The following is a 13,436-nucleotide window of genomic DNA, read 5'->3' on the forward strand; positions in this document are numbered from 1 at the left end:
TTTGTCTGGAATATATCTCATCTCTCCAGTCTTCTGATCCTTGATCCCAGTCAAAATTCTGCTTTCAGGAACTCTCCCCTGACAATCCCTCTAGAATGGTCTTTTCTCTTTTCTTCACTCATTCATTTGGCAAAATGCATTATGTTCCTATTCTTTTTAAGTCTGCAATTAGTATTAGAAATATGCAAAAATCTTCTCCAAGTAACTTTTACCTGCAGGTTTATATCTTATGCCTTTAGTTAAATCACGAGTTCTTAGGGATACATCCTTTACCTTATTATTTATTGCTTATAAAAATGAGCAGAGTAGATTCTATATAGAAAGGGTTAAATAAAAAGTTTACTATGATGAGTATATTTGTAGATTTTCCTTAAATGTATGAAGGATACAAAGAGTTCCAATAGTTAAGTCATTTAGTAAATTACCCACAAAATATCCTAACATAGAAATGAAATTAAAATTTCAAACTAATAAGAACTCAATTGACTCTTCACATTTACATAATAACCCCTTCCAGGCATTTCTGTTTGTTTGTTTGTTTGTTTGTTTTTGGGCCATACCCTGCATTGCTCAGGGGTTGCTCCTGGCTCAGGGATCATTCCTGGCAGTGCTAAGGAAAGCCAGGCATGGAACCTGGTCAGCAGTGTGCAAGGCACAGGCTCTACCTATTGTGCTATTTGCTCCAGCCCCTGTTTCTTTTTTTGTTTGTTTATTTGTTTTGGGGGCTTTTCCCATACCCAGAAGTACTCAGGGGTTACTCCTACTCTGCACTTAGGAACCACCCTGGTGGGTCCTGGGGACCATATGGGATGCTGAGGATTGAACCCAGTTTGGCCGTGTGCAAGGTAATCTTCTATACTTTCTCTTTGGCCCTGATATTTCTACATTCCTATTCCTTTCTTTTCCAAAATTCTGTAAGAGTGGCCTTTGTGTATTGGGATTATCTCCATGAGAAATCATTAGCAATAATATTGTAAACAAAAAAAGTAATAATTTTAAAACAAAAATGGTTGTGTGTATGTGTAAGAGTGTGTGTGTGTGTGTGTGTGTGTGTGTGTGTGTGTGTGTGTGTGTGTGTGTGTGGTGGTCCCTGACAGAGTCCCATATGTGTACATATGTGTACTAGAGTGTAGGGAACCCAGAGGAAAGTGCAAGGACACTCAGTACTAATTAATCCAATCCCTAATTAATGCTGCCTTCTTCCCTAAAGAGGATCAGAAAAAGTCTTGGCTTGAGGATTTCTAAGATCTCTTTAGTCTAAAATTCTATGAATTTACATAGACAGATTTCTTAGAATACAAATCAGGAAAGGGGATCACAGTATTTAGTGCATAGTTTCCATCACCTGCAAAGCAGCCTGCTAACCTCTCACTTGCAGTTATCTGTGCCCAGTAACCTTTAGAAATCTCTTTCCCAGTCTCCAAGGCCCTTTGTGTTCTGTCTGAGCTTGTCTGAATCTGCTTGGCTATGGAGTCAGTTCCCCAACCTTCCAGAGAGAGGCTCCCACCTGGTTTCAGCCACTGGCCACCATTCCCAGGAGGTTGTCACTCAGCCAAGCAAGCCTGTGTTCCCCTGCCTACTTCTGCAGAGAATCCTCAGCATCCTTTTGTGAAACAGACTGGACTGCAGTCTCCTCTCCCCGCCTGCATTGAAGAAACAGAGATAGCTTGATTTTGAAATTCAGAGATGGTTACATTTGCAAGCTGCTAACACCAGGCAGAAGCCTAGGTAAAATAAAGGACACATGTATAAATCAGAGGTGTGGAAAACTGTTTTTAATGAAGCGTTTGCTTCAGGGCACTTGAAGTAGATGATTTGGTAATGAAAATTAATAGCCTGCTTGAGAGGGTAAACAAGACAAGATGAAAATATGTATTTAAAATCTTTAATGTGTTGTTCCTTTCAGCAGAACTACTTGAAGGCTACACCCCAAAGAAATTATTCTGCAGCAGACCAAAAGTTTATTTATACAAACACACTCAAAAGAAGATAATTTGTAATACTGATGTCCAAAGTAAGCTAAGCTACGTACACACACATAAACGAACTCGTATGTAATCTTTTAAATGTAGTTATTTGGAGCCAGAGTGATAGTACAGAGGGTAGAGTGCAGGCCTTGTGTGACTGACCTGGGTTTGACCTCCAACACTTCTTATGGTCCCCTGAGCCTGCCAGGAGTTAGTTACTCCAGAGTGCAGATGTAGGAGTAGCCTCTGAGAACTGCTGGGTGTGCTCCCCAAATAAAATAAAATAAAATAAAATGTAGTTAGCAATACTTTTAGCAACACAGGTGGAATGTTGTAATACAAGGTTAAGTGAAAATATAAAAATTTAACTTTGTGGGACCACACGATAGCACAGCGGTAGGGCATTTGCCTTGCACAGGGCTGACCCAGGATGGACCTGGGTTCAATCCCCAGCATCCCATCTGGTCCCCCAAGCTCATAGCCAGGAGTAACCATTAAGCATTACCGAGTATGTCCCACCCCCCCCCCAAATTAGCATTGTACACATAATCTCGTTAAAGCAATCTGCAAAAACAGGAAAAATAAACAATAAATCGGAAGGAATAGACAAAATGTTAACTAGAGTTATCTGTGTTGAAATTGCAGCATAATTTTTTCCCTCCATAATTCTACTTTTTTTCTGTTTTCCAAATTGACAAAATTGAGTGCATATTAATTTCGGACTAGAAAACAATTTTGTTCCAAAAATGGGAGCAGTAAGAAGTTCAGTTTCCAGCCAGCAATTAATTTCTTTTTGTTTCTGGCCACATCTGGCAGTGCCTGGAGATTATTTCCTGTTCAGTGCCAGGGGGTAGCTCCAGGGGATGTGTTTGGGGGCCCAGGCAGGACTAGGAATTGAACCCACGACCTCACACTGGGAAGGCAAGTTCTCTACCACTGAACCACCTCCCAGCTCTCAATCAGCAGTTCTAAAACTGGAGCCAGGGCACCCCTGGAAGTGCCAAGGATCAAACTTTGACCTCCCACGTGCAAAGCATAAAACGTGGCAATTGTGTAGCATTTATTTAGCTTAGCTGCTAAGTGTCTTTGGAGTATATGTGCTTGTCCAAATAGAACTTCATTCTGATTTTTTTCTCCTAAGGTTGATCGAGGCTGAAGCATGATCTAACTACAGGGTCACGAGTTTGAGTCTTTGCTTAAAATGTCCTGGTTCGTGTGGTTGCAGGAAGCCTTGGGCTGTTGGGGTGTTGGTAGAACTGGGGAAGCGGGGGCAGGAGGAGGAGGAGGAGGAGGAGGAGGAGGAGGAGGAGGAGGAGGAGGAGGAGGACTAGGAGGAGGAGGAGGAAGCTTCCTGACTCCTTTCTCTGCATCCTGGCCAAAAAACCAGCTAGTTTAGGAAGTTCTCAAATAGTCCTTCCTCCTGCCCATGGCAGCATTCCCAGCTTGGCTCAGACCCTTTAGAGGGGTCAGTACTGAACATGCTCAGTGATCTTTCATATCAGTGGACAGAGAGGTAAGTTAACTCAAAGAGAGAACAGCTATCTCTGGGCAAACCAATGATACTAAGAAAGCAGCTGCCTTTTGCTAATGGCTGGGCAAAGTAAGTAAGTATGTAGAGGCCTAGACTAAATATGTTTAAACAACTTGTTCAGGAATATCTGTCTGAGAACATCCTGAGTGTTTTAATCAGGCGAGAGGGCACAAAGGAACTGCTATCACAACAGGATCTGATAATGCCACTGAAAAGGGAAAGAGAATATCCTGAGAAATGCAACTGAAACTTATGTGACTGCAGGAAAATGAAACGAAACTGAAATGGTGCCAGCAAACCTACTTAAAAAAAATAGGGCTGGGCCCGGAGAGATAGCACAGCGGCATTTGCCTTGCAAGCTGCCGATCCAGGACCAAAGGTGGTTGGTTCGAATCCCGGTGTCCCATATGGTCCCCCGTGCCTGCCAGGAGCTATTTCTGAACAGACAGCCAGGAGTAACCCCTGAGCACCGCCGGGTGTGGCCCAAAAACCAAAAAAAAAAAAAAAAAAAAAAATAGGGCTGATTTTACCAGAGTCCTGGAAGGTAACTCCATGGGAGCCAGTGTTGCCAAAAAGGCCAAGAAATAAAAAGCCTGGCATTCTCTTAGGTTACTTGGGGTGGGTTGGGGTGTGTGTGGGAGGTTTGGGTTGAGCACCCACCGGGTGATGCCTAGGGGCTCCCCCTGGTGGTACTCAGGACCATATGGGATGCTAGGGATCCAACCCAGGTTTGCCCTATGCAAGGCAGGCACCCTCTCCCTCTGTACCACCTCTCTGGCTAATCCTATTTGACATTTTATTGGAATTGAAACACTTCACCAGCTTTATGTCCTTAATGAAATCACTAACCCTCTCTGGGTCTCAGTTTATTCTGTGAAAACAGGGTGAGAGTCCACATCAGTCTAATCAAATCTAAACTTTCAGGGTTTTCAGAAGACTAGGAAACCCTTGGACCTGATTTTCTCTGCTGGGCCAGGGCCTCAGTCTTTTTTTTGTTGTTGTTTGTTTTTTTGGTTTTTTGGTTTTTTGGTTTTTGGGCCACACCCGGCGGTGCTCAGGGGTTACTCCTGGCTGTCTGCTCAGAAATAGCTCCTGGCAGGCACGGGGGACCATATGGGACATCGGGATTCGAACCAACCACCTTTGGTCCTGGATTGGCTGCTTGCAAGGCAAACGCCACTGTGCTATCTCTCCGGGCCCAGGGCCTCAGTCTGGTCACACTTCTTCCAGGTCCCTCACACACAGGACCACTTCTCACTATAGTGAGGCCTGACCCCACAGATAGTGTCTTTGGGAGGGATCCTAACATGGTTCTGGGTTCAAGCTCCACACTTGAAAGATGTCTGGTTGTTATTTCTTGAGTTAAAATTCACAGGACACATTGGGACAGACTAATAACACAATGGTAGAACATTTTACTTGCATGAAACCTAACAGGGTTCAATCCCTGGCATCCCATATGATTCCCCAAACCTGCCAAGAATGATTTTTGACCTTAGAGCCAGGAGTAACCCCAAAGACTGAGTACTGCCAGGTATGGACCAAAAAGAAAACAAAAAATTCACATGACATCAAGGTATCCCTGTTAGTTCCTTAGTATGGAACACATGAGTGGTGTCATGCTTGAAAACAAGTCCAAGACTTTGCCAGGAACCCCTGTTTCTCATTCCTCACTCTTTCAACCCCATATCCCCCTTTCTGTCTGCATTAGCCTACCCTGAATTTCCATGTCAATGGAAGCAGGGTATAGGTGATCTTTTGGCATAAAGTATTAGCGGTTCATTGACATAAACAATATAAAACTGACATTTATGACATGATTCAAGTCAGGTGTATGGATATTCTATTTATTTGAGGACTTATTTTCAATTCCTCTAGGATGCTGCTTCAAATAGCAATTCTACATTTGGCTTTTTGTTCTGGTTTTAATTTTTTGTTGTTGTTTTTGTTTTGGGATCGAACCCAGGTCAGCTGCTGCAAGGCATATGCTCTACTGCTATGCTATCACGCCTGCCCTCACTTTATATATTTTTATATTATTTCTAAGAATGCATTGCCAATCTGAATTCAGAAATATTTACTTTTTCTTGGTCTCTAACTCAATGGTAGACTACTTTAATGGCATATATAAGGTCCTGGATTTAATCCACCCAAAAATCAGAGGACAAAAGAAAAAAAAATACCTACATCCTCTGAGAGTTTTTGTTTTTGGATTCTAATTTTAGATCTTGGCAATGAAGCAGAATTGAGACCTCAGAGATAAGCCCTCAGATCTGTGGGCAGATAGTTTATGTCAAAGGCATTGGGTACATGAAGCGGAGCAAGGAAATAAATGGTATTTGGATAACTGGAAGAAGAAATTAGGAAGAAATAAGGAAGAAAGGAAGGAAGGAAGGAACGAAGGAAGATCTCTATTTCATAATACATAAAAGCTAATTTAGTGTGAATTAAAGAATGAGATAATTCACTGGGTAGAGCTCATGCTTTGCATACAGGAAGCCCAGATTCATCCTGGGTTCCCCAAATCCTACCAAAAATGATCTCTAAGCACCAAGTCCCCAGGCATCACTGAATATGATTCTCAAGAACAAACCAAAGAAACCTCAAAGTTAGACAAGAACCCATAAAATCTACTGAGGAAAGTGAAGGAAGAACTATCTAGAATATGGAACTCTGAGGTGTCTTCACTGATGTCATCCATTGGGAAAGATAACAAAAATATAAATGAGGCTACATCAAATTAAAGTTTTGAATGGCAAAAGAAATGAGCTAGAATGAAAAGATATCCTATGGAATGGAGGAAATAGTTGCTCACCTACATAAGAGAAAGGACTAATATCCACAATATATAAAGCATGCACAGAGCTCAAGAACAACCAATAACCCTATCAGAAAATAGGGATAGGAGATGTCCCTACAGAGGACATAATGAAGAGCCCATAGGGCATATGAAAACGTATTCATAATCATTAATAATCAGAGAAATGCAAATCAAAACAGCAATAGATATTTCATACCACTAAGAAGGGAAAGTATCATAATTTTCACTCTATAAGACGCACATAGTTTTTAGATGCTCTCCTCCCCTACACTCAGGCTTCAGGTCCATAAGACATAAATTTGAGGGGGAAAAAGTGTGTCTTATAGTATTTAAAAATCAGTATTTATTTTAAAAATTCAGATAGTGCTGGTAAAAAGGAGCCCTCATTCACCATTGTTAATGTAAACTATGAAAGTGTTAGAGAGAGTCCTTCAAGAAAGTAAGAATAGACCTCCCATATGACCAGTCATTTATTGGCAGCTATCCAAAGAACAGTAAGTCATTAACTTAATGTAAAAGTATACACACCTATGTTCCCTACAGCATGAATCTTAATAATCAGGCTAGAGATAATACAATGACCCAAAAGCAGATAAACAGATATGTTGTGGTATATTCCTAATAAAATATTAAGCAGCTACATAAAAATATATCATCTTGCACTTCAGTGTGACTTGGGTGGATCTGGAGGTCAGCCTGTGAAATGAATTAAGTCAAAGAGAGAAGGACATGTATGTAAGGATCACTCACTCATCTGCCAGAATAGAAAAACAAGGGATTAGACAATATTGAATGACAAATCCTTGTATGGCCTTGAATTACAAAATCAATTACTACACAATGGGGCAAGGGGCGAAAGTTAGGAAGAGTTTGGCTCTATGTAGTATGAGGACATTCACTGGTGAAGAGTGAAAACCATACACTTTAATACTATTGTAGGCCATGTTCCTAAACTACAAGGAAATGGAAAGATTTGTTAAAAAAGGAACAGAAATTTAAGCCTTTGGTTCCTTTGTGTTTATACTTTGTATGTGCTGTAAAGTTGAGATTTTCCCCCCTTCTTATGCTTTTGGAGACCCAGTTGTCACCAATTTGCTACGCGCCATTCTCCCCCTCCACCCTACATTTTATGAATCTTGGCAACTTTGTCAATCAGCCATAGATGAGTAGGTCTATTTTCAGATTTTTAGATTCTATTTTGTTCCATTGGTCTGCCTGGGACCAGTTTTAGTTTGCTAAAAAGTGCCTAAGAAAAGGTCAGAGGAGGGCCAAGGAGACAGCACAAAAAGATTGAAGGGATATTTCACATGTGAGATCCCCAGGTTCTATTCTTATCACAGCAGAGTCCCCCTGAGCACTGCTGAAAGTGGCCCCCAAAATGATGAGCTCCAACCTGTCTTGCCCAAAGTCATGGTAACATCAGTTAGTTCTGGTCAAAGATCAGATAAACAGGACCTGGGGAGTTTGATTAAAGAGCTGAGTGATTAATCTTCAGCACAAAGTCTGCAAACATATATGTTAGGACAACAATCTTGAAATTGAAATCCTCAGGGAGACAGTCCAAGTTGGCATACTCAGCAGGCCTGTTCCAGAACTGAAGGCTCTTACTAGGTGGGTGAACTTGTTCTACAAACACAAATGACATCTCAAGGCGGAGCCATCCAAGACACTGCAAACAGCTCAGAACGTAATGCTCCATGAGCCAAAAACCAAGGAGGACCTTACGTATTTGCTTGGAGAAATCAAGTTTGAGTTTATGTTTGATTTTTATTTCCTGATCAAGTGGTCAAATTTTCTGGATCTGAATCGAATATTTAAATTTTGTTGTTTGGGGTTCAGATTGGTGGGGCATAACGGCCATTCCCTGAAGTGCTCAACCAACACCAGGGTCAGCTGCATGCAAGGCAAATGTCCTCCCCCATAAAGAATCACTCCAGGCTCCCAAACTCTTATCTGACACTGAACTTCGTCATTTGACTTTGAAAATAGTGACCTGATTGCCATCTCGAGGTTTGTTTGTTTGTTTGTTTTGAGGCCACACCAGCATCACTCAGGCCTTACTCCTGGCTCTGGGCTCAGAAATCTCTCCTGGCAGGCTCGGGGGACCATATGGGATGGCGGGAATCGAACTGGGGTTCGTCTTGTGTTGGCCTTGTGCAAGGCAAAGGCCCTACCGCTTTGCTTTCGCTCTAGCCTCATGATTGGCTATCTCGGAAAAGCGGGACCACTGGTTCTGTCTCACAACCTCTGATGGTACAAAGTTCAGGGACTAAATTGAACTAAGTCTAGGCTGACCGAGCACAAAAGGGGGGGGGGGGGAATAGGACCAGAGAAACCAGTAGATCCCAGAGTGCAGGAGAAATACCCGATCTTTCTTCTGTCAGCCTCCCCAGAGCTGTGCAAGTTTCCAATTCTGCTCTACTCTCCCTCCAGCCTCACGGAGTGCTTTGGGAATCTTCCGGCACTAAAACTCGCCACAACCCATCCACATCCACATATCCTCACTCTCCAAACAATCTGAAGTGCTTATGGCACTTAAAGGTGAATGTGTTTGTGTCTTAAAACAATTCAAGGTGCATTTGGCTAGATACGAGCCTGCCAAGCTGGCTCTTGGGAATTTGTCAGAAGAAAGAAATGCCCAGGCAGAGAGGGACATGGCTGGGTTTTGGGGCTGCATTTGTCGCTGATAACATTCTGTTTGTGCCCACACAAGGGAGGGGGAGGGAGGTGAATTTAGAAAAGCAATTTCCAGGGGCTGGTTTTAGAGGAAACAAGACCCTAAGCAACAAAGGCTCATTTTAAGACTTATTTTACCAGGCAGTGTCTCCCAGTGCACCATGAAATGGCAGAGGACAGTGGGCATGCCAGACAAGGTCACCAAATCTCAAGGTCACCACTTCCAGCAGGAACTGACGGTGACCATCCAGTCAAACCCTCACTCTGAACAGCCTGGAGAGCACAAACATGGCCAGAAGAGAACACACTCAGACTTCTGTTCAAGAAACAAAGGCCAGGGATCTGGTGGATACTGGGCAAATGTGAGCTCGAAGTTGCTAGCCTGCTTTTTGTTTTTGTTTTTGTTATTGGGCCACACCTGGCAGTGCTCAGGGGTTACTCCTGGCCCTATGCACAGAAATCATTCCTGGTAGGATTGGGGATCATATGGGATGTCAGGGATCAAACCAGGTTTGTTCCGAGTCAGCTGTGTGCAAGGCAAACACCCTATCAACTGTGCTATCACTTCATCCCCTAACCTGCTTTTTTGAGTTTGTTTTAGGTTTTTGGACCACACCCTGTGATGCTCTGGGTTTCCCTCTAGCTCTGCTCTCAGGAATCATTACAGGATCATATGGATGCTGGGGAAAATACAGCATGCAAGGCAAACACTCTTCCCATGTACTATGTATGACTTGGGACCCACTAATTTGCTTTGTATGGTTTCCTCCAAGTCATCTACTAGGATGTTGACCAAGGACAGGGCCTGGAGTGACAGTACAAGGGCGCTTTGGCTCACATGTGTCGAACTCAGGTTCAACCCCAAATGCCACAGGGTTGCTTGCTAGAGTAATCCCTGAGTAGAGAGCCAGGAATAACCCCTGAATACTGATAGGTGTGCCACCCCCTTCAAAAAAAAAGATCAAGGTTAGAATTATTTGTCTTTCAGGAGTCAGGCTGACAATTATTTATCAAGTCATACTGGAAGGATATTGAGTACAAAAAGGAGGTTTTTTTGTTTTTGTTTTTGTTTTTAATTTTTTAATGGGGGTTGTTCCAGACTCTAAAGTCTGTAGTAGGAGTAAGCCAGGAAGCCCTGTGTGAAAGGAGAAAGGGAAATGTTTCTGGGAAACAGAGTTCGCTCCCAGTGGGACTCGGGACCATATGCAGTGTTGAGGAGTGAACTGTGTGGTTAGCCGTGGGTATGGTAAGCACCTTCTCTGCTATACTTGCTCAGACCCTAAAGGTCCACTTTTATTTATTTATTTATTCATTTATTTATTTATTTATTTATTTATTTATTTATTTATTTATTTTTGGGTCACACTCGGCAACGCTCAGGGGTTACTTCTGGCTCTATGCTCAGAAATCACTCCTGGCAGGCTCAGGGGACCATATGGGATGCTGGGATTCAAACCACTGACCTGCATGCAAGGCAAATGCCTCTGGTCCCGATCCATTGTTTTTAACCTGGAATTTGTGAGATATATGGAAAGTCTCAAACTTGTACAAAACTACTGACCCCCATATTTCACTTCCAAACTTTGACCACTGAAGTTAAGTCAGTTTCAGAAAGATCTATGTATCTGGAGGTTCAGCACGAAAGAGGTCATAATAGTGAAATATTTGGAACAACAGAAAGTTCTGACAATAAGGGATTAAGTGAATCAAGATGTAGACATTGAGTGAAAATTCAGGCTCCTATTAAAATGGTAATGTAGTGAGGGCTGGAGTGATAGCAAAGCATTAAGGCATTTGCCTTGCACAGGGCTGACCTGGATTTGAGCCCTTGCATCTTATATGGTAACCCCTGAATGCCATGTCCAAAAACAATAGTGATTTAGAGTTATACTTATTCACATAAAAATAAGTGTACACTGCATGGTTTCTTTTTTTTTTTTTTGCTTATATTTTTTTTTGGGGGGAAGAGCCATATTCAGCGGCACTCAGGGGTTATTCCTGACTGCACTCAGAAGTTACTCCTGACAGGCTCATATGGGATGTTAAGGATAAAACCCAGGTCAGCTGTGAGCTGCACTATTGCTTCGAGCCCAATGGTTTCATTTTTTAAAAGGTCATAAATATCAATGTTTTAATTTAATAGAAATATTTCTGTGTGCATTTAAAGATAGAAAAAATTTTGCATGGGGCTAGAGCAGTGGTGCAAGCGGCATTTGCCTTGCAAGCAGCTAACCTAGGACAGACCACGGTTCGATCACCCAGTGTCCCATATGGTCCCCCAAGCTAGGAGCGACTTCTGAGCACATAGCCAGGAATAATCCCTGAGCATCACCAGGTCTGGCCCATAAAGCAAAAAAAATAAAAAATAAAAAATAAATTTTTTTTTTTGGGCAGGGTTTAGAGGCCACAACTGGTGGTATTCAGGGATGACTCGACCTATAGCCAGGGATTACTCCTGGCAGTGCTCTGGGACCATCTGAGATACTGGGGATTATACCTGGTTCTGCTATCAAGTGGATTATACCTGGTTCTGCTATCAAGTACAAATCAAGTGGTCTGCTATAATATCCCGTTAGTCCCAAGATAGATATTTGTGATAGTACAATGGTAGGGCATTTGCCTTGTATGTGGCTGACCTGGATTTAATCCGTGGCATCCCATATGGTCTCCCGAGACTGCCAGGGGCAATTTCTCAGCACAGAGCCAGGAGTAACCCCTGAGCACCACCAAGTGTCATCTGTAAAAAGAAAGAAAGAAAGAAAGAAAGAAAGAAAGAAAGAAAGAAAGAAAGAAAGAAAGAAAGAAAGAAAGAAAGAAAGAAAGAAAGAAAGAAAGAAAGAAAGAAAGAAAGAAAGAAAGAAAGAAAGAAAGACAGACAGAAAGAAAGAAAAGAAAGAAAGAAAGAAAGAGAAAAGAGAGAGAGAGAAAGAAAGAAAGAGAAAAGAGAGAGAGAGAAAGAAAGAAAGAATGAAAGAAAGAAAGAAAGAAAAGAGAGAAAGAAAGAAAGAAAGAAAGAAAGGACAGAAAGAGAAGAAAGAAACTTGTGAAGAACATACATAAACATATATGTAACAATATACTCACCAGCTAAATGAGTAGCAGGAATACAGCTAATTTACAAGTTTTATTAGTATCTGCCATTTCTAGGCTTTTGATTGTGATACTAGAGTAAAAATAAATAAAAATAATAATAAAAGTGGGACAGTAATGACACCAAACCGAGTAACGCCCATCCCTGCTGCACAAGGTGATGGACTGGCACTTTCTGCCCAGCTTGGTTGAGGTGGACACTCCTTTGCCTATCCTAGGTGTGTCTGAGTAGGAACAGACAAAGCCTTTTTTTTCCTGTAGGGAGGTCGAAGCAGAATCGGAGAATGTGCTTCAGGGCCTGGAGAGAAAATAGCAGGACAAGGCACGGTTCTTGCCTTCAATTTCCACAGGCCATGTGATTCCTTAGCATCTCCAGGGCTCACTCCTGAACAGAGGGGCCCCTGAATATCTCCAGGTATAGCCCCCTAAACAAACAAAAGCACCTAACAACATTTCCAAAGTACATCAAGGCCCATTACTATAAAACATAATAATGTCCAATGATTACAGACAGGATCATGGATGTCAGGAAAAGCTTGCATTTCTGTCGATCATTTGAGAAATCAAAAGGAAGAAATTTCCTGCTGAAGAGCCAAATTGAATCTATACATGACACAGAAAGGAAGACCTTCTAGGAGTAGATTCATGGGTTAGTAAAGAGGCTTCTCGACCCACCTCCAAGATTAACTCACTGGTTGGCCTCAATAGTACAACAGCTAAGGTGTTTGGCTGGCATGAGGCTGACCTGTGTCCGATCCCAGCATCATATTTAGTTCCCTGAGTCTGCCAAGAGTGATTCCTGAGAGCATAGTCAGGGGCAAACCCTGAATACTGTGGAGTGTAGCCCAGAAAAATAAAAGCAAAACACACACACACACACACACACACACACACACACACACACACACAACTGTTTCCAATAGTCTCCAATATTTTGTGGTTCTATCCAGCTCATAAACAATATTAGAATATCATGTTTGTATTCACATTTGCCATTTAATCTGCCTAATATCCACAAGCTCTCAGAAATTCAAATCACAACATCTTGTCAACAAGAATTATGATTGACTGACATTAAATATCACTTGCAATGTATATTTATTTTGTTATTAAAACTGTCAACGGCATTGACATATTTGCTTCTAATTTATTTGGTTGTTGTTTGGGGGTCACACTGGGCAGTGCTCAGATCTTAATCTTGGTTTTTCACTCAGGGATAACTCCTACTAGACTTGGGGGACATTAGGGTTAAATCTGGTCATCCACATGCAAGACAAGTGCTCTACCCACTGTATCCACTGTATGGTTCCTAATTTTAAAATATTACTCGAAAGTAAATCCCTCCTCCTAA

The sequence above is a fragment of the Suncus etruscus genome, chromosome 10 (assembly GCF_024139225.1).
Source record: "Suncus etruscus isolate mSunEtr1 chromosome 10, mSunEtr1.pri.cur, whole genome shotgun sequence".
NCBI classification, from domain to species: Eukaryota; Metazoa; Chordata; class Mammalia; order Eulipotyphla; family Soricidae; genus Suncus; species Suncus etruscus.